We start from the raw sequence: 25,458 nt of genomic DNA on the forward strand, positions 1-25,458 counted from the left end.
CACTCAATTTAGAGAGAACTCTGCTGAAGTGAATATGTAAATATCTTGTCCTTGAATGTAATACACTTTTTCAAACACCCTGTGTTTGATAAGAAGAGGCAAAAAGCAGTTTACGTTTTCAAAACAGATTAATTGTGTTTTCTAGTGTGAAGCAGTGAAAAAGCAAGCACACTTTACAAAATGAAAACTAGAATGGTTCTCAGTAGAGCGCAAACGTCAGCCGAGGCCCAACAGTCTTATATTTATACTAAGTTGCAATAAATGTCGCATACTAAGATATCAGTCGTCTAAATGTGCCTGATTTAGATCAAGCTCTCTGAATTGTTATAAAACGAAAAATCTAAATCTATCAATATTAAAGATAAGATAAAGATTTGATGTACAGTATTCGTCCATGACCCATACCACATCCTTCCACCTAATTCAGTACCCACAATTCAACTTGAACACCAACAGGTGGGTTGTATTAGATCTGGTGAGCACACTTCTTTATTACTTATTTTCATATTCAAACTTGTAATCTTCATCCCCAACTGACGTCAACTCAAAGCCTCAGAAGTAGTATCACAACCCCTGACTTGGTGTGAAGCGTGAAACTGATTGTTTCTTTTTAAGTGACCTGAAACTAGCCATACCTACCGTGCAGATGTTTGAAAACCTTGAATTGCACGTTTGCGTATGTTCACAGGTGTTATTTTCTTTCCCAGTATACTTCCCTACACTGACACTCTGTTAATCACTTTAACCTCAGGGCAACGCTTCTCTGAGACTCAGCTTGTGACTGAAGTCACTTTTAGTGCAGGGCTTTGGCATACGGCAGAGAGGTGAGTCTCTGTTTCAAGCTACTTATTCTTGGCCCCAATCTTTAACCATATTAATCACATCATTCCGAGTCTTTTGTTAATGTGCGTACGTATCTGTAAGGTGTGCATGTCTATTCGTGTATTCAACGATTACTCATGTTCACACATAAGTTGGAACTATTTGTGGCTTGACTGACAATAACGTGTGTGTGTGTGTGTGGGAGTGGATTTGGCCCTCTCTCCTTTGTAACTGTGACCCTATTACAGGTGTTTGTTCTGTCGGATGGCAGAGACACAAGGAAGCTAAACTGGAAAGCCCATAATCCGCACATTATACACACAATGTGTCAAATATGATTTGTACGACAATCCCCAACCCCTGCATGACATGTTGCTGCTATATTAAATCAGAATGTGATGATAAATATCATTATCATCACACAATTACTGTGAGTTAGTGGCCAAATGTTGGAGGATTTGGTCGATTATCTATCAATTCATTTATGAGGGAACATTGTGTATAAATACCCAATGAGACATGCAAGCTAATATTAACTTCTAAGTATAAATGAGTTGATGGAGAAGCTGCAGTGAAACCTAGATTTTTCTTTTTTCTTCCATTCAAATTCCAATTTTAGTCACAATTATGAGCATCTTTCTAAAGCTGCCTGTTTTTTTAATGTTCATTGCAGTTAATCAAATGTGTTTATCAAACAAATATTTTTTTTCTCTGGAATACAATAAGCATTTGTTATCCTTTAAACAAAATGTGTTTTCTGTCATTGTAGGTAGTTGTATGTTCAGGTGTTCATGTTGTAGATAAGTTTATTCTTAATTAGTTATTTGATGTGAAACTGTGAGAGTTGTGATGGACAGCTGAAATTGACTTATGAGGGGTCGGGTCTATGTCCTACCAAGAGGGGTTTACGCCTGATACTGTAGCCAACCACCAGGAGGCGATCAAGATGGTTTGGCTTTTTAGAGCCGTCATTTCACCAACTTTATATAGTCATTTGGCCTGAAAACGAAAGCTACACGCCACAAATGAAAGGAGTGACAATGATTCAGATGCTAAAAGACAGTAGAATAGCGCCCCATCGGAACAGCCGCTGTGATGTGGTTGTGTCGGGGGCTCCCTGCTTACACCTCACAAGCTGGACGCCCAGAAATGATGGCATGTAACTGAGCTGTAATTTGTAGCGATTGACCCAGAGGCCTGGCTATTAGCAGTTGTCCGCTGTAATGATCCCTTTAGCATTAGAGAGCGGTGCCCGCACCCACTTAGCTTGTTATTTATAGATCATGTCAGGCCAGTAATAAACATAAAGCATAAAACTGCAGCTAATGTGCTGCTATTGAAATCTGGACATGAGCAATTTTATGAATTGAAATAATTCACTGGACTGTTCCAGTGTCTCAGAAAAGGTTAGCAGTGTGTGTGTGTGTCTGTGTGTGTGTGTGTGTGTGTGTGTCTGTGTCTGAGTGTGTGTGTGTGTGTGGACTTGTTTAACTTCATTTATGGGCTTTGGAAACTGGCATCCCACTATACTTGTGGGGTGAATGGAAAACTGTACCGTTAAGCGCTTTGAGTGGTCATCAATACTATAAATGCTCTATATAAATACAAACCATTCACCATTTACTTGTAGGGTCAACAGCTTTGTAAGGACCATAATTTGCGTGTACATGTATTAGCAATTTGTATTTGTGTGTGTTAGTGTGTGTCACTAATTTTAAACTACATTTGAATAAGTGGTTGAATAAACTTTATTCAGTGTTTTCTTTTAAACCAAAGTATGACCTACATGCACTTCACTTATATAAAGAGTGCAGCGCAAGGTAGCCATGTTGGGAACCTTGAAACTGTCTTTGCAGATTTGCCCCTGGCTTTCTGGCTCCAGAGACTTTTCACAGTGATAAAGCTGAGATGGGTGGTATGGGTTCCACAAAATATATTAAAGTGATGAAAATGAAATATTCCCTGCTCACCTTCAAAAACAGAAAATATGCAAAAACATCATTACATTGCTTTTAATTACTCTTTTAAACAGCTCAGGTAACCTTAAACTCAAATATATGAAATGGTGCTTTTATATTTTGGAGTACTGACAGGTTTTTGTTTTTCTTTATGTAATTCTGCACTCTATGAAAAGCAGTTTGTGTTTCTGAGTGTTAACCTGGCTTCCTGTGTGCAGGGATGTTCAGTAACCCTGAGAAGAGATTTCTGCCACCATCTCTTGGAGTGGTGATTCAAAGCATTATCACATAAAAGGCATGTCATACTTTATGAGAATCGCATTGTAAACAGACACTGCATGATCTCAAATGCCTTTTAGAAAGATACATAATAGAAAGACCAGCACATTAATCATATTGTGTCCAATGTTACAATTAAACATACTACAGTGTGCATGGTATGAAATAAAAATCACTTCAGAAGTTGAAAAGCAAAAAATAAAACATTTCTCAACTTTCCACAAGCTTTGTTCAAGATAAACCTGGAATCCACTACACTGTGTAGTTGTGTGTGTGTGTGTCTGTGTATTGTTCAGATCAATGTATTTTTCCGTTTCCTTTAAACCTGCTTTTTTGAGCTGCCGTCCACACTGTCTTGTATTTACTCTGTGTGCACATGGAACAGTGTATGTGTACAAGCGCTTACAATAATGTGTCCCTGCATGTGTGTGTTTTTGTGGTTGTGTGTGTGTGAGTGCAAACCGCCTGCTGCCTTTCCCCCCCACCGTATTGTTATCTTGAGCTTCTCAGGGAGAAATCCTCTTGTCCCCGAGGCTAGAGCCCCATACATAGCAGATGTTCTGCTGAAGAGGCCATGAATGTTTAATCATTTGTGTTATTGATGCTGCCTTTTTGTTTGTTAGCAACTTTGAGCGACGGTTGAGGTCTTACATCTCTATTTTTGCATGTCATGTGTCTGTGTGTGCGTGTGACAAAGAGAGACATCTTAGTACATGCACGGACATCAATCTTTTGATTTCAGCCTGAAATGTTTTTATTTGTACCTCATATGCACTGCAATGAGTGAATAATGAAGTCTATTAAAAATGTTATTCAGGATTATTTTTGCTTTTGCTGTGTCTAATATCACATCAATGCACTCTTATAAAAAGAGGCAAGGTTTTTTCTTTTTCTTTTTTGTTAAACAGAAAGTTAAACCCTTTCCCCTGATCATGGATGAACAAACTGGGCTCTGTCTCTAAACTGTGATTTGTTGGACTTAAAGCTGCTGTTTTAGTATTTGAGCTGACAGCCAGATTTGATCATAATTAGACAGCATGCCGTGGGCTTTGATTGGCACAGTAATTGGATTGTCATTGGGGCTGAAAAGCTATTATCTTTGGATCATGCCCCATGAAATTTGTTGGAAAAACTTCTGTGGCCGTCATTAAGTCGGCCATCTTGGGGGCCTTCGCAAATTAGCTTTTTTTTACAGGCAAGGAAGAGAGAGCAGGAAGAAGTGAGAAGGGAGAAAAAAAGAAAAGGTACCTGTGCACCGTTGGGACCCTTAGATCCTTCCAATCGCAGCAACAACAATCTGGGCCCTATTGATTAATGATATTAGCATAGCAGGTAGCGCTAAGTCTAAAAGCGCCGTGCTGGGTTATTGCCCATCGCTCTTGCCAGTAATGGGGCTGGGTGGGGTGAGGGGGTTGGTGTTTGGGGGGGGGGGGGGGTGTAGAAAGTGAAGGAATGGGATAATGAGAAAGAGTTGAGATTGTAAGGAGTGCAGGGGAGGGGAGGAAGAGGGGAAACTGCAGGGTGGCTTTTCATTTGCAATTGTTTATGTTAAGTATAACCATTTTAGAGGAATAAGTAGCTCTGCGAGGTAATGAAAGTGAGAATAGAGGTGTGAGATGTGAAATAGGTAACATTCCTCAAAGCTGTTCTGCAATTAAATCAACTAACACACTTCTGAAAGCAGAAAAAACACCTGCAAAGATTCCGTCGGTCTCTGTTTCCCTGCACTCCTGAGGTCACGAGACACGAATGGCAGTTACTTCCATTAAATCCATCCAAGGAATGAACAACAGCTTACTAACTAAACAAACTCACCAAGCTCTATATCAACTATCAGTCTTTTTCCAGATTACATAGTTCATCTCTCCAAACTTCCCAAAAAACAATTAGGAAATTGCAGAATTGAAGAGTGTATCATTTTATTCCTGACATGAAGCTAAACAGGGTTCAAAGCCCTCTCCAAGTGTAGGAATACAAAAGTTGAAAATAGTGAACTGTTTTAATCAGAGGTGTGCAATAAGACGCATGGCATGAAATCAAGTCTTGTCTGGTTCTTTCATGACTGGTGATTTTTATACTTTTATTCTTTAATTCCAGTGAGTTGTGAATTCACTTCATAGTCAAGATGCTGAGAATCTGCTGTGGGCAGAAATATGCAGAATAGGCAGCTCAAATATTTAATGTATAAATAAGATTTGTTTGAGCTGCTCTGTCTTTGGCAGCACTGGTCTGTTTCCTTGTTTAACAACATGTAGCAGCCAATCTATATTACTAGGCATGTCCAGATGTTTGACTTGGAGGCTGTTATATGTTTTAATGTTTGATTTAAATAAGTGCCGCAATGCTGCTACAATTTTGCCAACCTTGTTGTGTGTAGGCCAGCTCTACGACTCAACACCGACAGATACCCCACCACGATTTCCTGAAATCACATGAATCAACCTTGCGTTTCTCCCTTTTCTTCTCCTTCTGGTGTCATAATGTAAATGTCAGATTAGGCACCATTTGGTGCAACACCGGCACTTATAGTTTACCAGCATTTGATAGAATGGGTCTGGGTCCCCCCAACCTTGCTCCACTCGAGGGCATTGCAAAAAAAAATAAAAAATTTAGGTAAGACAAAACATTAGCGAGACAAAAGACATGTTGCATCAGAGCCGTGCTTTAGCCAGCTGTCAATGTTGGGTGGTCAGCCTCATGTTGCAGGTGCTTGGAAATCTAGAATGATTTGATCGAGACTAAGGACTAAACGACTCAGTGGGAGGGAATTTAGACTTTCTTGGGACTTTTAAAGAAATGACCATGTCCCAACAATAGAAACAAAATGTAGCCTTAACATATGAAGATACACAGTGACGTTTGAGTGAGTGTGTGTATGTTTGCATGCATGTGCTCTCCTATCTCCATGCCTCTGGCAAATGGCCCTCAAATTGACATTCCCACCCCTCAATGCCAATTCCGCTGCTGTTAACCCCCCAGAGGCCAAGAGGTGACGACATGACAACACCACAAACTGTTCTCACTCAGAAAAATGACGACATTAATATACTTGGATACAACACTGTGTCATGCATTAGGAAGCATTCTGTTATGGTGTGTGTGTGTGTATTGTATGAGACTAATCTATTACCTCTGGCTTATGATATAGGCGTTCTGCACACATAGCAGCATATTTTGCATATGTGGATGCAGGGTTTATGCAAGATAATGAATGTAGCTTTACATCATATCTGAAAGGGGTAATACAGCAGGAGAATGTTTTGTTCTGTTGATGGCAGCCCTCTGTGTGTTCGCTCTGTCGTTGAGTCTGTGGGCAGAAGTTTCCATGCAGGCACTGTTGATCATGGCCTATCGAGCATCATCTGATTTGCATTCAGTGGATGCATCATTATTCACAACATTTGATGTCCACAAAAACACATTAGACCTCTCTGTTTAGGTGTCGAATGGCGATGGCCACGGCCGCACAGACATAGTTTGTGCGCCCAAACAGTCCAAATGTAAATTGATATAAGACAATGCCCCATTAACTTTTTCATTAATGGTTATAATGCATTCTGAGTGTCATCCGTGGGGGGTGCCTCCCTAGCATGGCCGTGCACACACACATTGACAACATAGAGCCACACAAACATATTTGCAACACACGCTAATAATGCAAAAACGGATGTGGAAAAGTTTTACAGGAAAAACGGAAACAAACACACACAAACACACCCCCCAACATCAGAAAACGTCACATGCGTTTAACTGCACACGCTGAGCAGAGTTTCAACTTAAAATCTGTATATATCATTTAGCGCTGTTTTACTTTAATTAGACCATTATCGAACCTTCACCATTTCATACTGCCAGATGTGTTCCCAGCTGTTTGAATAGGCACCATGGGGCTCGTATAGGCTTTATTTTCCATCACTTTCCATCGATGTTGCAAACGTGGAATGTGAAATGACTCACCCTCGATGTGTACATACTGTGCTGTAGTGTGCATACTATCAAGGCCGCTGTACTTGATGCTGCTCTATTTATAACATTCTTTTGCATCTATATGTGACTTTGGTATCCAGAGGAATTTGTAGCAATGCCACAATAGAGTCCAGTTCAAAGACAACACTAAATGGCATGAGGTCACATACTGTGTGCTGTTTCTTGTAAACCAGATTTTTATAGCGGAGCGCAAATTAGACTTATTTACATATATAATAATATCTTTAAAGCTGCATTCATGTTTTTTTACACCACTCACAGAAGATTAAAGCACAAATAATCAAGTTGATTTCACTGACATGCAGTAACCACCTCCACACAGCTGTTTATCATCCACACAACTTAAATCAATATAACTCCATATCACTTCCTTTAACTAGTCTCCACCGTCATCTTTCAGCTCTTTCACCATGAAACGCTCACCTGCTGACTGCTAACTTGATCTGCTGCTTGGTGGTTAGGTCGTGTACACTGACTTTATTAGAGCTTTTTTAAAACGGGAACAGCTGCCTGACGTCGCTGGAATCATTTTCATGGAACCAGACACCAAGAACAGGCTGAAATGCTCCATAAAGCTGACAAGAAATGCAGTCTGGTGATAATTCTATATGAGTTTTAAGCGACATCTTTCACTTTACACACGTCATTTAAGCCATTGTTAAAAGAAGACTGTGGAGGGGGCTGGGAGATCACCTCCACCTGTAAGAGAGGCTCAACCAGCGCAGGTGAGAGCTGTTAGCTGATTGATCCTCAGGTTGAAAAGGCAGCAGTGGAGCTGCCTGCGAGGAACACAAGCACTGAGACAGACACAGAGACACCAGGAGCTGGAGAGACTGCAGAGAGAAAAGCTGCACAGTTAAAATACCAGCACAAAGTGTTTTATTTATGTTTGCTCGTTTGATTGAATAAAGATGCTGCAAAGCAACACATTTGAGACAGAGCCCCGTGGCATGGTCAACTGCAACAAAGACATGTGAAGACTAGTGAAGCTTCATATGTGACTCTTCTGCATCCTCACTTTTTTTATCTCACAAATTCAGTGAGATAAAATGTACAGAATATGGAACAGAAGAAAACTGAATATACTTGTAGGCCAATAGGAAGAAAAGAAAATATTACTCCCCATCTCCTCCACTTGAAATACCTCCCACCTTCCTTGTCACGCTTGTCTGTGCACACACGTGTTTACCGTGTGCACACACAAACACCCCACCACCCCCACCAGCAGTCATTGCAAGAATTAATGTGTCTATTGTTCGGCCAACACGCCAGGCACTTATCCCTGAGTGTTTGCAGGCTGCTGAAGGGAAAAAAATTAAAGGTGTGTGTAAAGCATTCACGCATACAAAGGTCGCTAGGCTGCAAAACCATGGCAACATTTAAGAGATCAAACATGAGTGGCATCTGCGAGAGTTCAGTTTACTCTGGTGTTTGTGTGTTTGTGAACACGCTGAAATTCGGAGGCTGTAGTTTACTCAGCCCAATAATTAAGTTGGCTACGGAGCAGAGAAAAACAATAGTGCAGATAATACTGAAGGGCCCGCGGCACATTCAGAACCACTGATGCTTCACATGTCACACACGACACTATTCTCCAGTCTGTTGTAGCATGCATCATGGGAAAAAGAAGTTGCGTGGTAATTTGCAAAAACAAAACAAAAAGATCCAAGATTTAGTCAAGTCTCTTCTTTTTCTCCTGTGTTGTTCTTATTAAATGATGATACAGATCAATTCAATCATTTCTCATCTCTGTGTTGTTTAATATGATTCAGTTTAAGAGACATTATTTGGGACACATACATATTCTAAATAAAAATATTTTCACATTTAAAAAGTGCAATTTTGAGGAAAAAAAGTTCCACCTATATGAACACAAATCTGCAAAGTAATATAAAATGAGTTATCATCATTTTTGATAAATAAAAATGATGACACAGATACCACAAACTTTTTATCAAATATATAGAAAGAGTTTTGTTTTTTGTGGCTTAGTCTACGAGGAAATAGTTGAGAACTAACCAACAACACATCTGAACAACACAAGTCTCCGTCATCAAGTGGTTGTCATGTATGTCATGTTTTCATTTCGTTAACATACTGTAGAGATTTTTAAAGGGATTTGAACCCTTATGATCGTTGCTCCCTGTTTTCCTTTGACAACTACTCGGAATGGATGAATGAAAAATGAGAGGTTCTCTGAAATTTTCCTTCCTGCACTTGTTTACCTAATCCCCTCCACTCTCTCTATTAAATTTACTGATGAGGAGCGAGGACATTAACCGAACAAAAACAGTGCAACAAATAACGTGGACGTTTCATGCGTAAGCTGCGAATTGAGCGATGTATTAATGGGAGGAAATTATTGTGCATTCAATTACGGCACAATGCCTTCCAGAGATGTTTGTGTGATTTGGCCGCTGCCTGCCGTGGCAGTGGGGGGGCCAACCTCCCCACTCCCCCCCCCCCCCCCCCCCCCCACACTGACTGATGAGCGCCCTAATCTGCTAATCTCACCAATGGGTGTGGGAGGTGGGTTGGAGGGGGTGTTTATCTGATGAGCCAAACACCTCGACTCGCAGCCCGCTAACGGTGGCCAATAAAATTAAAGAGCTGGTGCGTGCCCGTGCGGTGGAGGAAGACGAAAGAGGAAATCAGAGATAGATAAACAAATAGAATCATAAAAAGGCAGGGCGCTGGTGAAGTGGTAATTCAGTGGGAGTTCATTAGGGGAGAGATGGAGGAATGAGGAGTGGAGGGCTAAACTGTGGATGACATTACCTCTAATGTGGCTCCCCTGCAGAGTTTGTGATAGGGTGGCCGTTCCAGGCGAAAATAGGGTTTTTAGCATGACGCCACGCTCACAAAGACAAACTCCGACTAAATAGGATTTTTTTTTTTCTTAAACATTGCACTATTTCAGTGTGGAAAACATTTCCAAATGGGGTTCTCAAATGTGTTCAGGCATACAGCCAAGTTGAGACAACACGGACAAATGAGTTTTGTGGGGTGGCAAATCTGCATGGTGCTCCAGTGTTTTGAGCAGTAAGCCTAAAGCAACTTTAAAAAACAGACCAGAGCGCCCATCAGTAACATTCCATCAGTTATAGTCTGGTATGAGACATCATTTCCTCTCTTATCCAAGCAGACAGATCAGGTTTCATTTTAAAATATCCATCTTTGAAGATGAGAATGGAATTGTGTTTGTGATGCTCAAAGCATTAGAAGTAGTCAATTTCGACAGAACTTTCCAGACCATCTGATATGACCTCAGAGTCTCCTGTGCTCCACCAGTCATCGGACTCTACATTCATATGCACAACTGCATTTAGCTTCACAAGCATGCTAAGCTGGCCATTGTTGGACCTCTCAGGTGTTTTGGTTTTTCTTCCAAAAAAGCGAATTTAGTGATTTTTGGACAAAACTTAGCTGCTTTTAAACATGCGCTGAACTCCAGAGATCCTGCAGATGTTCTACTGAGGGACTATATAGCTGCTGACATGCACTGGACGCCACAGTCCCTCCATATTTTCTCCAGAGGAGGTGCATGTGTGAACACAAATGTCAAAGTGAGAGGCTCTGCAGTTTCTAGTTTCTGGCCTCCGAGTATTAGAAATCCAGGAAATGTCGGTGTGAGATCACAGCAGGGGATCCCTCACTGGAGGGGGGAGAGGCCAGGGGGGGGGGGGGGTTGATTATGCTTACAACATGCGACAGACACACAAAAAAAGTGGTGACACACATGTAGAAGACACAGACAAAGATGTCAAAAGAGTTTGTGGTGATAATAGCTGACGATCATGTGATCTATGCAGCAGCGTTAATACGTCACTTCCTGCCTCTGTCTGCTGCACCCAGCTGCTCCACCTCTCACCTGAAAAATGCGGAGGAGTTGATGCTGTTGTGAAGGCGTCTGTGCAGAGACCCTCCCTCTGTGTTGTGCATGTGTGAAAAGCAAACCAGCCAATTCTCTAGATTTGACCCAGAGGTCATGTCTGAAGACAGTTTGTGTGAATGCAAATGTCAGAGGCTCCAAACTTTCAGCTGACTTTCTCTGGCCAGCCCTGGTAAAGGTTTGCAAAAGGAGGAGGAAAAAATATTTTGAAAGTTCTGTAAAGTAATTATTTGAGAAAGAAAACACTTTTTGTTCAAGCATTCATACCCTATGTTTATGTTGTTTTACTCAAAGGGTTAAAAAGCCCAAAAATAAATTCAGAACCCCTGGTATAGAAAACCCAGAGAACATGAGTGAAGAAGCTGCAAAAGCGTGGATAAGAGAAAAGACATACTGTGTCAATCACTTTAGTGGAGCATCATTGCATCCTCCTTCATAGTTCTTAAACCGTCACTATGGGGATTACAAGAGAAAGAAGTGTTCCGAGCAGTATCAGTGTAATCTGTCGCCGTTGTCCGCCGTCTACCTCTAGATGTCTTTGTGAGACGTCACTTCGACAGTAAACAAATTTGCGTTGCTCTCAGCGATCTGGCGGATCTTTTTTTTTGTCTGGGAGAGCGTATTTAGCAGATGAAACGTGTTGTTGTGACAAGCATGATAGAACACATACGTCGCTGAAGGCTATCCTCCCCTGTTCACCCCTGTTGTCGCTACATAAGCAACTGATTGTGATTCACTTTTCAGAAAGAGTGTGCGGCGGCGAATGTGGCGGCTGTTGTTTTTTTTTTGTGTGAGCTGCTGGGTATCTCATGGTGCTTTAATGTTGCCTGGAGCTCTAAATATGTGTGTGTGTGTGTGTATGTGTGTGTGAGAGGGACAGAGAGAGAGAGAGAGAGGAAGAGTCGCTTATTTCTGTCTCTCGCTCCATTATGGCAGTCTTATTTTCAACCTGGCGTCTCTTCTTTTCCTCTCTTGTCCTCTCCTCTACTCTGACTGTTATCCAGCATTTTAGAGTAGCTGTAATTGCTCAGACAGAAGAGACATTCAGAGCACTGTGGATGTAACTGCTGCTTCATGGCGGTGGCTGACTTAATGAACAGCTCGCAGCCCTCTGGCACCACTTAAACTTTAAAACATCTATTATTGAGGTGTGAGGAGGGAAAAAAAACCGGGAAAAAAAGCCAAGTGGCCAGCGCTGACCCTGCTCTTATCCCTCTCTTTTTAGTCATAGGGTGGACGGGTTGATGTTGAAACATACAGGTGCTGCATGGAGCATTTTTCTACCTCAGTGTGATATTGACTAGTTGTAATAACTTGATTTGAAGTGCACTTCCTTCCTTGCACTTCCTCGTGCCGTCTTGGTTTCCACCTCATCGCATCCACATTTTGAAAAATAACCGGCACGGAGGACGGTAGCGAAATCGAATTGTGAGTCCACATTGAACCCTTGTTCAACTCTGCGCTTTGTGTACGTGTCCTGTTGCCTTCAAGTATCCATCCACACCACAGACTGCACAGGGCAGGGTCCTTGTTTTACAAAGAGTCCCAGATCCAACAAGAGCACCTAATTAATTTTCCAGTGAATGTATAATGAATAAACTGCCATGAAATAATGGCCACACGGTTCATTGGGGCTGTTTGGGGCCCTTTTAAACAAAATGAAAGCCTCAGCTGGAAGAATACAGGCCTTTCAGTTTGTTGTCCTTTAAAGGGCCTTAAACTTATCATCTCAATCAAGTCCTTGCTATAAGGTCCTACTTGAACATCATTTTCTGTCAAAGGTAGAACAGTTTTTTTATTACACATGAGATATTTCCGTTTTTTCCCCCTCCTTACAGGTTTGAAGTGGGCAGTGCTCAGTTGGAAGTTGTCCACCATGCATGGTGATGTTGGGTAACATCGTGAATCTGAACAACTTACAATTGGTGCATTCAACATCTCTGAGAGTTCAGTATTTTGCCCAAGGACACTCAGCATGCAGATGGGGGAGACTGTGGATCGAACCGCTGACCTTTTGGTCGGAGGACAACCACTGTACTCCTCAGCCACAACCAACCCTTAACTTAAAGAGGCAAATAGAGTTGTTTTTAATTCAAACTTTAAAATATTGCTTGTGTTGTCACGAAGGTTTAATGAAATGGAGAAGATGATGTGAAGCCAGGTTTTCAAGGACTTTAAAGCAATCTGCTCTGATGGGCAACATCATTTGCAGGATTTTTGACACATCATTAGTAATTTGTTTAATCACTTAAAATACTGTAGGAAACGGTGGATAGTGACATGGTGACATCGACAGAGACCCTCGTTAAGGCTGTAGGAGGTCGCAGGAGTTGGTTTGTGTTTGCGTGTGACTCCAGGCGAGCAATGTCACACTGACACAACCCTATCAGATGACAACCTGGATTATGTGTCACACCAACCCTGTCTTCTAAACAGATCTAACATGAAAGCTCACTTCTACAGTACATGTGCAATGCAACCAGCCGGGTCTGGGCTAGCTTATTAGCATGCTTACTTCAGCATAAAACAAAGGAGTGACAGAAAATATAGATATACATCATCATGATTGATGATATTTGATTGTAGTGGCATCTGGTCGTGAATTATGATTACAATTAGATTGCTTGGACATACAATATAAATGCTCACTTGTATTACTGTTCTTGGTAATACCTCCATCATTACAATTGTCATTGCTGCTCTGTTCATCTGTCAGACATTTTCTTACATATAAATACGTTAAACATTGATACACCTCGCCATTGATGTTAGACGCTGTCTTTTCTCATGAATGTTGTATGTGTTATTATTGTGTTGATGGGTTCAGCTACACACAACATCTATCAGGCTTCTGTCCATCCTGAGAGAGGGATCCCTGACATGTGCCTCACTCTGTGGTTTCTACGTTTTTCCCCTGATATTTGGGTTGTTTTTTTATTTTGATTTAACGTTCAACTCTTGCTGAGGGTTAAGGGCAGAGGAGGTTGCACCTTGTTAAGCCCTATGAGACAAATTGTGATTCATGAATATTGGCTTTACAGATCAAATTTGATTTATTGAGAAAATAAAAGTTAATGTTGCGGATTTCTATCGCTGATACAGCTCTTGACACATAATGGTACATTTCTGCTGGATTGTTAAATAAATGGTAAATGCTCTGTATTTATATAGTGGTTTTCTAGTCTTGATGACCACTCAAAGCACTTTAAAGTACAGTTATTTACCATCCACCCATTCACACACACATTCATTCAGTGCATCTATGAGCAGCACTTTTTTTTTTTACATGAGGGTAATTTGGGGTTCAGTATCTTGCCCAAGGACACTTCGGCACCGCAAACCTCCGACCAACCAGTCACAGCTGGTAATGCTGACTTTTGTTATGTAGCAATAGCATAAATGCACCTTTAGGGAAATGTTACAGTTATTCTGGTAATGGTTAGGGTTAAAGTACTAAAGTGATTGGTTGATTTAACTAAATAGGTGAGCGTGATTGCAGGTCTGCAGCAGGATGCAAACTCTTTTGCTTCTAACTGAAATGTGCAAAAAGTCCATCCGTCACCTTGACTTTGGTACTTTTACTCTTGGGTTTTTCAATGGCATGCATTGGTACTGAAAATTGATGATGAATTGTGAGGCGCGATGTCCACTCCAATTTCCTCTGGTTGCAAATATAGGTTTTGGGTGTTTGTTGAGGGCCAACAGAGGCTGCCACTACCTGTGTTGAGCTTACATGTGCACCCTAATACACCTGTAGTCTCAAAAAGAACATAACAAACATTCTGTGATCCTAAAAAGCTACATATTTCACCCACAAAAGATAAATTACCATCTTTAGGCTAGTTTGTGTTGGATGCAGATGAAGTCAGAGTTAGCTTTACGCTAACCCCGCTCTCTCTTTCCCTCTATCTGTCCTTCTGTGGGAATACAAATTGAAAAGGCCATTATACTCCATCACCTCCACCATGCACAGTGTCACTACCATCACTGCAGTGTCAAGTGTTTTATTTCTGTATTAGAGGGGGAGAGATAAGTGTGTGTGTGTGTGTGTGTGTAGCGGTGTGAGGAAAACATATGCCTAATGCTCTACCCACTGTGTGTGCATGTGTGTGTGTGTGTGTGTGTGTGAGAGAGAGAGAGAGAGTGTGTGTGTGTGTGGGCCTTGCTCTGCTCTGGACTCACTTATCTCTCTTGCTGTGTAATGGATCCTACTGGATATTTGCATAAGGTATGGAGGTGATGTCATTTGGTCCTCAGAGCTGCATTTCAATGATGGTTGACTGTTAGAGTAGTGGACATACTCGGAACAAGCTGCACCACTTCAATCCTCTTTGTTCAAACTTTTATCAAACTTTGATCCAGAGCTTCAGCTGGATAGATACAGTAGAATATTCCTCTGGTTATCACATATATTACACACACTCCTTCACTGACTTTTTAGAGTTTGTGGTTTCCAGTGTCACTGTTCAAATGTCAGCAAGGTGGAGAACGTTTCATGAACACGTGAACTAGTCCAGCCTACACAAAGGTCACATCCAATCACTTTAATTGTTACAGTATTCTGAGCTCTCTCTTACAAGATCTCCTCTGGAGGATTCCTCTCAGTGCCTCAGCTCCCCTCCCTTCACTAATAGCTGTTGTCTTAATACCAAAGTCGAGTATTTTTCAGGTTAAATTTGGGGTGGTGATGCTGGGCAGCGACATTAATCTTAGCAGCAACGTGGTGGTGGTGGTAATGAAGGATGCCCAGTGTTATTTGTATCCTTTGCGTGTCGAGTGTTTTGTCAAAAGTAGGCGAGTTTTGCTTGCCTGGTAGATTTGTATTCTCCCGTGGGAGCCGTGGCCCAGTAACAGACAGCAGTTGCTCGACATAATTAGACCGGGAAGGTCCTTGTAAACTCATTAATATCTTGCCCGGGCTGAAATGGCTGGCTCGCCGGTGGTTCCTTGGCGTGGAACACAGAGTTTGTTTTTGTGGAAAGAGGGAAGATAAAAGGAAGATAGAAAGTACAACTTACACGACAGAGCTAGGGTTTGGAGTAAACAAGCTGAGGTGTTGGTTAAGCAGGGCTGCGGGGGTTCACTGGAGAACTCAACGGAGAGTTGAAGGGGTGGAAGGAATTTAAGTGATGATTGCCTCGCGCAGCTTTTTAAGAGGAACACTGCTCAGTGGTTGTATTCATTTCCACGATTCCTCTGACCTGAGAGAGTCTGTAGTCAGCAGCTGGACACAGGAATGCAGAGCAGAGCAAAGATTTACCACGACTCTTCCAAATGTGTTTCTAGGGGATGGTATGGAACAATGATTGATGAGTCACCATGATTATGATGTAGTGGTTGTGATAAATTATCAGACAGGTCACGTACAGTCATGTGATTTGGCATTTCAGATACAGAAGGGACACATCAAATGTACCTCATCACTGCTCTTAATACATTTTAATTACAAATACCTTTTGGACGTATTTAGAGTAAAGGTGAAGCATAGTGCCACATACTGAGCTTACAAGCATATTCAAGAAAACTGTAAAGAAAAGAAATCAGATGAAATATTTTAAGATATATGCAAATACAATGGCTATAAAAAAGAACCATGAGCAGCAGACCATGTGTCAGTTAATTTGCTGTATTTGGACACTACTGTAATGTGTATTGTGACGTGCACCTTTCACAGCTTTAACTTGCATGTACAATTTGGACATAATGATGTGTTTTAAAATGTCAAAATGCTTAAGGTGGTGCTCCAGACAAACTCAAACTCAAGCGTGTCTCTGAGATATCGCTTTGAAACTAACACTACATGTGGAAAATAGAGAAACACTTCCACTTCACAATGTTCCTTCTGCTTGTCAATTGGGGAATTGTTGAGTGTAGATGGAGCAGTTGCGACTGTCTTTGCCACAGGTCAGAGTGTTGAAATGGTTAAATGTAAGTTTTATGGAGGGTATTTAAGTGGAATCCAAGTGTTGAAGGATCATCGATCATCTTCTAGAAATTTCATAATGGTTTAACCCAAGTGTTTGACTTTTGAAAAGAAAATGTACCTTGTGGGTCAAAGTTATTTTAATTCAAGGTTTGAGTAAAAACTCCTGACCTCAATAATGATGGACAGTAAGAAGAGATTGGTCTCTTTTTTCTCTTTTGCAACTGAAAGCTACAACGTATTAACTAATTATGTTTTCCTCACTGAAGATATACACCAGGGTCCAGACTCCCGTTGGTTTAGTTTCCAAAGTCTCACAAACGGTGGATTGAGGTGGACTTTTTCATAAAATATAAGTCAGCAAACATTTCCATAGAAATATATTCACTGTTATGATTTGGCTGAATGCAAATTTAATTTTGAGGGAGAATCAGCTAAACAGCAAGCATATATATATATATATATATATATATATATATATAAACTGTAATGCCACATGTTGAATTAATTAATACAAAATCTATATACTCATGGCAGCAATGATCATCAAGGGTTTTTATTCTGGCCGGTCAGTACACATTTAGGAACAGCTCTGATTACACATAAACTTGAGTAGACATTCTCCCAATCAGTTGAATTATGGGCGACTGTACTCGCGAAGGTACCGAAATATTTTTGATGAGAGGTGAAACATCAGCTTTCCTTAAAAAATGTGAGAAACTCCACAGACATCTGAGTAAACATTGTGTCTCAGAAGTGGCTGCGACCCACCTGCCAAGCTGGGTATTAGATTAAATGACGTTATGATTGCTTTAGTTTGCATTGCCTTCAAACTGTGAGGCCAAGAACACAGCCTTAGTCAAAACAGTCATTCTAATATACAGTAATTGTACAATGGTGAATGGTTTGTATTTATACAGTGCTTTTCTACTCTTGATGACCACTCAGAGCTCTTTACAGTTTTGCCATTCATACAGTCTGTCTATGTGCGGCACTTTCTCTATCACACATCAATTACACACTAGTGTTACAAATGTCAGGTGCAATTCAGGGTTCTGTGTATTGTCTCAGGACACATGCGGAATGGAGGAGCCAGGGATCGAACCACAGACTGTCTGGTTAGTGTATGACCTGCTGTACCCCCTGAGCCATAGCTGCTAAAAAATGGTCACGATAAAGGGATAGTTCATTGAAAACTGAAAAATCACTCATTATCTACTCACCATTACGCCAATGGAGGGGTGGGTGAAGTGTCTGAGTCCACAAAACACTTCTGGAGTTTCAGGGGTAAACAGCGCTGCAGCTGAATCCAATACAATTGAAGTCAGTCACGACTTCTTCTTCAGACGTAATAAAAAACATAACATGCCTCCAAAGTGTCCTGTAGCCTGGACATTCATATTCACCTCGGAATGAGGTCATTTACACCATGTTTTAATCCTAAATGTCTTCTGTTATTCTCCTCGGTGGTGTGTTCATGTTCACACCATTTTTCGTTTTAACTGCCAGACACATGCTGCTCAGTGTCTCTTCCATGTGTGCTTAGTGATCTATGACAACACCCCTGGTTTGTGAGGGATAGTTCAGATTTGAAATAAACTATACCTAAACCATGGGCCAATGAAGGAAAAGGCCAGAATGCGGATCATCCCAGAATGCCCTGCTGTTCCCCTCCATACACAGTTAAGTCCCTTGGGTACACCTACGCACTTTGTGACCTCTGTGCTCAGCGGACATCATCAGGCAGATTAAAATCAGTTAATGTTCTAAGAGCTAGTTGACTCTCCCTCTCTCTCTCTCTCTCTCTCTCTCTCTCTCTCTCTCTCTCACACACACACACACACACCATCAACCAGCCATTTGTCACTCACTTTTTAAAATTAATACCCATTGTTTTTGCTAAGCAGAGGATGTCCCGGAGGCAGCCTCGCAGGGTTGTGTAGTGTGTGGGTATGTACGAATGTGTGTGTGTGTGGGGTGGGTGTGTGTGTGCTGCACATTAGACTCAATGAAGAGAGGGTTTCAGTGGATTACTACAGCCCCAAAGTGCTGTGCCCTTTCATTAACCTTGCCTTTTAGTTGTCTCATTTAATACAAAGCAAATTTCTAATCTGCAGCCTGATAAACAGTTCTGCAGCGCTTTCTGTCGCCATGTGTGTGTGCATGTGTGTTACTCCTATTGCCTTGGGTTCCCTCTGCCTAGCCCCCTAATTACTCCCCGAAACAGGCGGCCAGGCTCCTCCTATGTGCTATCATCATTTTAAATTTATTTTGATTGATTTGTGTCAGCTTTAACTATGCTTTGGGCCGAGGTCGATAAATAAAGATCAATACTTTAATGTTTTCCTCTGAACCTTTATTAAAAAATAGATTGGCCATAAAGAGGGCTGAATTACGAGGAGGAGTGCCTACTTTCAATGCATGTCAACTGGAATCTAATTGAACAACACAGAACCAGTTGAGATTAGTCCAGGGATTGTGAGCGGCAGGAGGCCCCGAGTGTTAGCGAGAGAGGAGGGAGCTGGAATGAGGAATTGATGGGAGGTGAAAGAGAGGAAAAAAAGAAAAGTTGGAGAGTAGTTTGGTCCAGCTCTGAACAATGCACGGTGTCCTTATGCTCTGATTTTTGATTTTCATATTAATTTAAAGAAAGGTGATAGGAACAGCAGCCACAATTCCATTGCTTTAAATTATTAAAGGTCAGACTTTTGTGGTTGAAGCAGGGGCACCATACAATTACTGCAGACTAAGAATGTTTTGGACACTTTTTGTGTTTGGCTAAAGTTACACCTGCTTGTGTCGACATCACAGGACACAAGCAACGTTGGAAGGACGAGTTCACAATTTCACAGAGCTGCTGCTGGCCTTATATCTATGCTTGCACTAACACAGCAGCCAAGCCCTTGCATGTGCAAACCTACTTGGCACTAAACCCCAATTCTGATTCCAATTAGTCAAAGGTTACACAAGCAGTCACGAGACAAAAAAGAAACTAGAAGAAGAAGTAAGGCCATCACGTGAGGCCTCTGGTTGGTCAATGGCCAAAGCCTCAAGACTTGGTCAGCTCAGACTAAAAAGCTAAGATGAACAATTTTACTTTAAATCAACATCACATTAACCGTCACATTTACATCTGTCACAATTAAGGGAAAAGTCTATTTAAGTGCAGAAAACTCTCAGTTCTTATTCTCTCCAGTGAACTACTCTCTATTTGGAGTTCTACTTGGAAAAAATGTATTTAATATATTTAGTACTTTTTGTGGATGACTTTCAATTTTTGCGTATATAATGGAAAGTCCACGGTGAAGTTGAAGTTACCTTTAGAGTTTACCTATGTCATTGTGCTGTTACTTACTACTGTACTGTATTTTACCTTCTCAGTCTGAACAGTGAATGCCAAGGGAAAAATTGGAAGAACATAAAAGACATTTGGCTCTGCCCCCCCCCCCCCATCAAAACACAGACACAGGAATATGTTTAGGAGAATTAGGTTCATCCCAGTAGAACAAGTTGTGCTGAAGCTGTTTCAAAGGAACCTTTGTTGATTTTTACTTGAACTGTTACTTGTTTGTACATTTTCTTAGAGCGTTTGCAAGATAAAACTTTGTGTCATCAACAGCGTGTTGTAGTCAGGCTTTTCAAATTTGTTCAGACCTACAAGTAAAAAAAAAATAAACTGAAACAGGCAAAGTATAGAATATGAAAAGGAAATGACCTGTCTAACATGTCACTCGAAATATTAGCTTAAACTAATGTGTCCCCACTAAGGGCACAAGCCTGTTGCCTAAAGTACATTCATATAAAATTGAATTGGAGCAGCAAATACATTTTGTGGGAAAAGTGAGACTGGATTACATAATGAGGATACGTTGTTAATTGAAATATTTGGAAAATTACAAACACTGAGCCTGCCATTACAATGTTCCCAGACTGGTTATAGATTTGTTTTCTGCAAAAACATCTGACCTTGCAGTGCGATATTGACTTATATGCAGCATTATTAATCCTTTTTATGGTTGTGTTTCTGCACTCACAGCACTCGGTTAATGGTCATGTTCTGGTTTAACACAGAACAAGTTCACAGTTAATAACTGGGTTTCGAACAAATTGAATTTCTGTTTCATTGTATATAAACATAATGTCACGTTATTTCTAGGAGACAAGGTTTGCGGTCAATACTGGAGAACTTGGGCAGTAAACTTTCTCTTATAGCTTGCGCTCTCCAGCTGGGGGCCTGAGTCTGTCCAGCACTCAGTCCACACAGGGATCAGAGTTTTGAGGGCAGGGCAGGAAGCGACGTGGGATTAAAATGCTTGTGCTGTTATTTGTGTCGCTGCTATTATCAGAGGAACACAAAGAACGCACTGTCCTCCGGTGCATCAACTGTCTTTTCAATCCACACTGTGATTAACCTTTTGTACAGGGCACAGATTATGGCTTAAATGTGGTGCGCTTACACAGACGCACAACACAATGATGAGCTCAGAGTTATTTGAGAGTGGTTTTGTGTTGTCAAGGTGGTTATAGTAATGCACACTCAGGTAACTTTAAACTTAAACTACAGTATATTGTCGCAGGAGAGGATTCTAAGGTCGTTATTGGCACTGACCTTTGTTAATTTAAATGTATTATAATGGGAGTAAAAATATTTTTAACAAGTATATGGTGTAAAGAAAAAAAAACACATACCAGCCATTTGATTTATGTGCCTATTTAATGCACCTTTAAATGTGTTGGAAGTGGGTGACAGGGGTCACTCGCTGTGACAAACCCAGACAGAATTAGGGCCGGGTCATACATATGCAAATATTTCCTATAACCTTTGCCTCCCGTTCACATTCAACATTCCCTTCCTGTGGCAGTGTGGCTTCACATGGAGTTCACCTTTGACCTGCGATATTCACTTCACATTTGTATATGCGTGACTGGGCCCTTATCAGCCAACTCTTCAGGATCATGCTGCTTTAAAGAGCATTTCACTTTCAACCAGTTGGTTTTGATTTGACAGTTTTGTAACTTTAATGTTATCAGCAATGTCATCAACAGGTTTACTGCAGCAGCAGCAGCAAATAGCACTGTGACAAAGTTAGCGACTAACTGCTGAACACAACGGAACAAAAAGCCAAATGGTTCATTGCAATTGCCGATGACCAAAACAGAGCAAAATGAAAATGTGATTGATTCATCAAAGGAGGAGAGACAGGAAGGAGGAGAGACAGGAAAGCCAAGGCCAAAGTCAAAGCAATACTAATGCTGCTTTATGCCTCCTGGATGTTTAGCAACTGCTTGCTAGTACATCCGATGTAACACCTAATATATTAGTTAAGAAGATGATACATCAGTGTTTTGGTTTTCAGCTTGTTTTGCTGTCGCACAGTGACCTAAAATATTAAATTCAGCTCTAATATTTGCATGTTATTGTCCAGAAAATCATCAAAATTCTAATTGCAACCACAAGTGCCAGTTAATAGTAAAAATTCAGTTGATAACATTGTACTTAGCCAAGTAATTACTCTTTTTAATATTGCCTTGTAAGATTAAATCAGTATATTCAATATGTTATCAAAACAAATCAAACTGGCTCTACAGCTATGAAAACAAAACCCAAGTCTTGATTAATTTAATGCAAAGTTGCCAGAAAATATAATCACAGTCCCAGTAAATGGAGGCCCACAGGGTTTTTAAGCTGAACCCTGTGTATTCAAATGTACACAGCTTTGTGTATGTGATAGATACCTTTGTTGTTATTTGGAGGTGAGCAGAGTGCCACAGTAAAACCTAGTGATAGTACACTTTCACAGACGCTGAAAAGATGGCGTGACATTTTCATATTTATCCTGTTTACTCCACATTTCATCATCATACATTTTTACTAAAAACAAGAACTACAACAACAATAAATCTGCTAAGATCCAATCCATTTCCTGAACAGAAGGTGGAGTCACTGCAGCACTTAAGATCCCATATTTCACCATGCTGTCACTTTTATTTGAATACCTGATGTGTGGAAGCCTAGTTAAATGCAAGGGATTGAACACAATATAAACTTGATCCATTTCAGTAACTGCTTCTTAATCTGTCATTGTCTCTGTCTCAGGTGGAAGAATACTGATGTGCTGCCTCCCAGCTCCTCACCACTGACTGTCTGTGATCTGCCACCAGCCCAGTGTGTCTGGAGCCCACATTTAACAGAGTGTGTGTGTGTGTGTGCGTGTGTGTATAATGTTGGAAAGACTCGACAGATGAATCTTGCCCATACTGGTCAATGTTTCTGAGATGTGAACTCTTGTCTGCAAGAGGATGTAAAAGCAAAACCTTGAGTTGTATCCATGGCTGTGGAAGCTTACATAGACACACATGCACAGTGGGCAGTGAAGGTTGGTAGAGGGAGAGGTTAGGCTGGCGAGAGTGTCAGAGTGTACATGAAGCTGGCTATAGTGCATTTTGTTGTAATGGCGTCCCAGTTGTCTTGTCAGAAATCAATGGGAACCAGGACTCTGCGCAAGCACGGGGAGGTCAAGGCTTCGTCTGCCTAAATATTTAATTTAGAGAACACGTCTTGAGCTTTTAAAGATGAGTGCGCTGCCTGCTTTTATTCCTGTGTATTTGTGGGCACAAATATGCACACTTCATATTCTGTGTGGGGTTTACTGTAAATGCGCTGCTCACACGCATGTGGAAACACAAACCACCCAGGCACACATGCACGTAAGACACAATCAAACAAACACACACATTCAAGGTTTGGGCAGCACTGCCAGTCCATCCTGGCTGGGTCAGGGCTGGGTTAAAATCAATTCTAATTAATTATTAAGAGCTTGTGTGTCTCACTAGTGTTCTAAAAAGAGAGCCAGAGGGTTGAGCTGATGGATAGAGACCACTCCTTCTGTGGGCAATACTGAACCTCCCAAAAATCTTACAAGAAACATCTAATAAGAGGAAACATCAGTCTGCCCCTCTGTGTGACTTCCTGCCGGGACTCGGTGCAGTTAGTTTCTGTTTTACTTTGAAATTACTTTACTTGTGTATCTGTTGCTCCGTCATCTCCTGCCATAGTTTGTTTTTTCCTGCTCGGTGCTATGTCACCTGTGTCAGTTAGTCTCTATGCATATCCTTGTCTTCCTCTTTCAGTTGCCCGAGTGTTTACTGAGTGCTTCACGTCCTTGTCACTAATATCTTTTGACTTGTGCCTGTTTTCATGGACTTTGGATTCCTGCCTTCTGGGCATCTTTTGCACTGTTAAGAACAGTCACTGGGTTTTGACCCTTGTCCCATCCCTTGACCTTTGTCTGTAAGCATTTGTTGATCTGTTTTTAATAAACCATTGACTTGCATTAGCTCTGCCTCTGTGTCTGCATTATTGTGTGTTTACCCTGCTTGAACCAGCTTTGACAGTACGTTTTGGCTACCATGAACTCAGCAGACGCTGTTAGAGGATGAACTTTATGATCTGTGTCATGCCCTTGTCTGCATTCATGGTAGATGGTAAAGGAGCCCTGCTCAGGAGCACAGAGTAGCATCTCTGAGAATGGCACGCTGCGAAGCATCCAAAAAACAGTAATTGAAGAGTTCAGAGCCCTAGTGGCCTCAGGCCCTCAACAGCCAGCCCCCCAGCCGGCTCTCCACCAACCTTCTTACGACTGCTTAACTTCTGTTTGCGTCAGTAGAGCTTGGGTTTGTTTGACTTAAGCCTGCTCCTGACTGTGCTAGCCTTCAATCTGAACACTAGCTTCAAGTAACCCAGTTTGCTATCAGCTGCCAGTCTCCAGTGTGTTGCTTACACTATCAGCCCTCGATCAGCTGAGCTCTGTGGCTCAGAGCCACTGCTGCCTGGCGCCACGATGGATGCCAAGCTAGACCCTGAGTCATCTGTCCTTGCCAACATCTGCATCGTGGGTTCACAGCCTATACCCTGTCAGTTTCTGCACTTTCACTTGTCACCAGTCAGTTGAAAAATTTGTCTGTGTGCATTTTGTAAAATGTTTTAATCAGAGGGGTTATAAATGGAGTGGATTAGTACACAGAGACTGAAAACAGTTACATTGTAGGCTGATCCATTAAGTGCATCTAGCTCTATATAACAAGTATTCAACTAGCCAAGAAACATTGCTCGCTGCTGTTGATTGTGTCTTACCCCAAATAAAATATCTTTTGGCAAGCTTATAATTGTCCTGTATCCTGGCTGGAGCTTGAAGTTCACTGCCCACCACCAGTCGTGTCCTTTAACCAACAGAGGACATGTCAGGGTGGGGCCAGGGCAAACCCAGACGGGTCTAACACCAATCAATGCCGGCTCATCTTAAGTGTGATCACTAAAGACAGATAGGCAAACACACATAAATGCACACACACATACACAGATAGATGGCCATGTGTTGGTCGATGGGCCCCTGGGCTGGTCTGGAAAGGCGTCACATCTGAGAAGCATGTCGTTCCAGCCTGATGAGCAATCTGCCTCATCAAAAGACCTTTATCCCAATCAATAAGGCTTTCGGCAAGGGAGCCCTGTGCCGCCTGTCCACAGTCCTCATCGCACACAGCTCTGTGGGTGACTGCATCTGCACGTGCACTCGACAGGGGATATGTTGGTGTGTGTT

The 25,458-nt window shown here is 41.5% G+C and overlaps 1 long non-coding RNA gene across 3 annotated transcripts in view; it reads left to right on the forward strand.

Moving 5' to 3' along the window:
* The window catches only part of LOC138413624 (uncharacterized), a 100,990-nt gene extending 76,792 nt beyond the window's left edge, over positions 1 to 24,198 (forward strand). For all 3 annotated transcript variants that reach the window (XR_011246027.1, XR_011246028.1, XR_011246026.1), the window contains one exon: positions 22,959 to 24,198. This is a non-coding gene — a long non-coding RNA (uncharacterized lncRNA). The remainder of the gene's footprint in view (positions 1 to 22,958) is intronic.
* The last annotated feature ends 1,260 nt before the right edge of the window (positions 24,199 to 25,458 follow it).

Source organism: Paralichthys olivaceus, chromosome 14 (genome assembly GCF_024713975.1).
Source record: "Paralichthys olivaceus isolate ysfri-2021 chromosome 14, ASM2471397v2, whole genome shotgun sequence".
NCBI lineage: Eukaryota > Metazoa > Chordata > Actinopteri > Pleuronectiformes > Paralichthyidae > Paralichthys > Paralichthys olivaceus.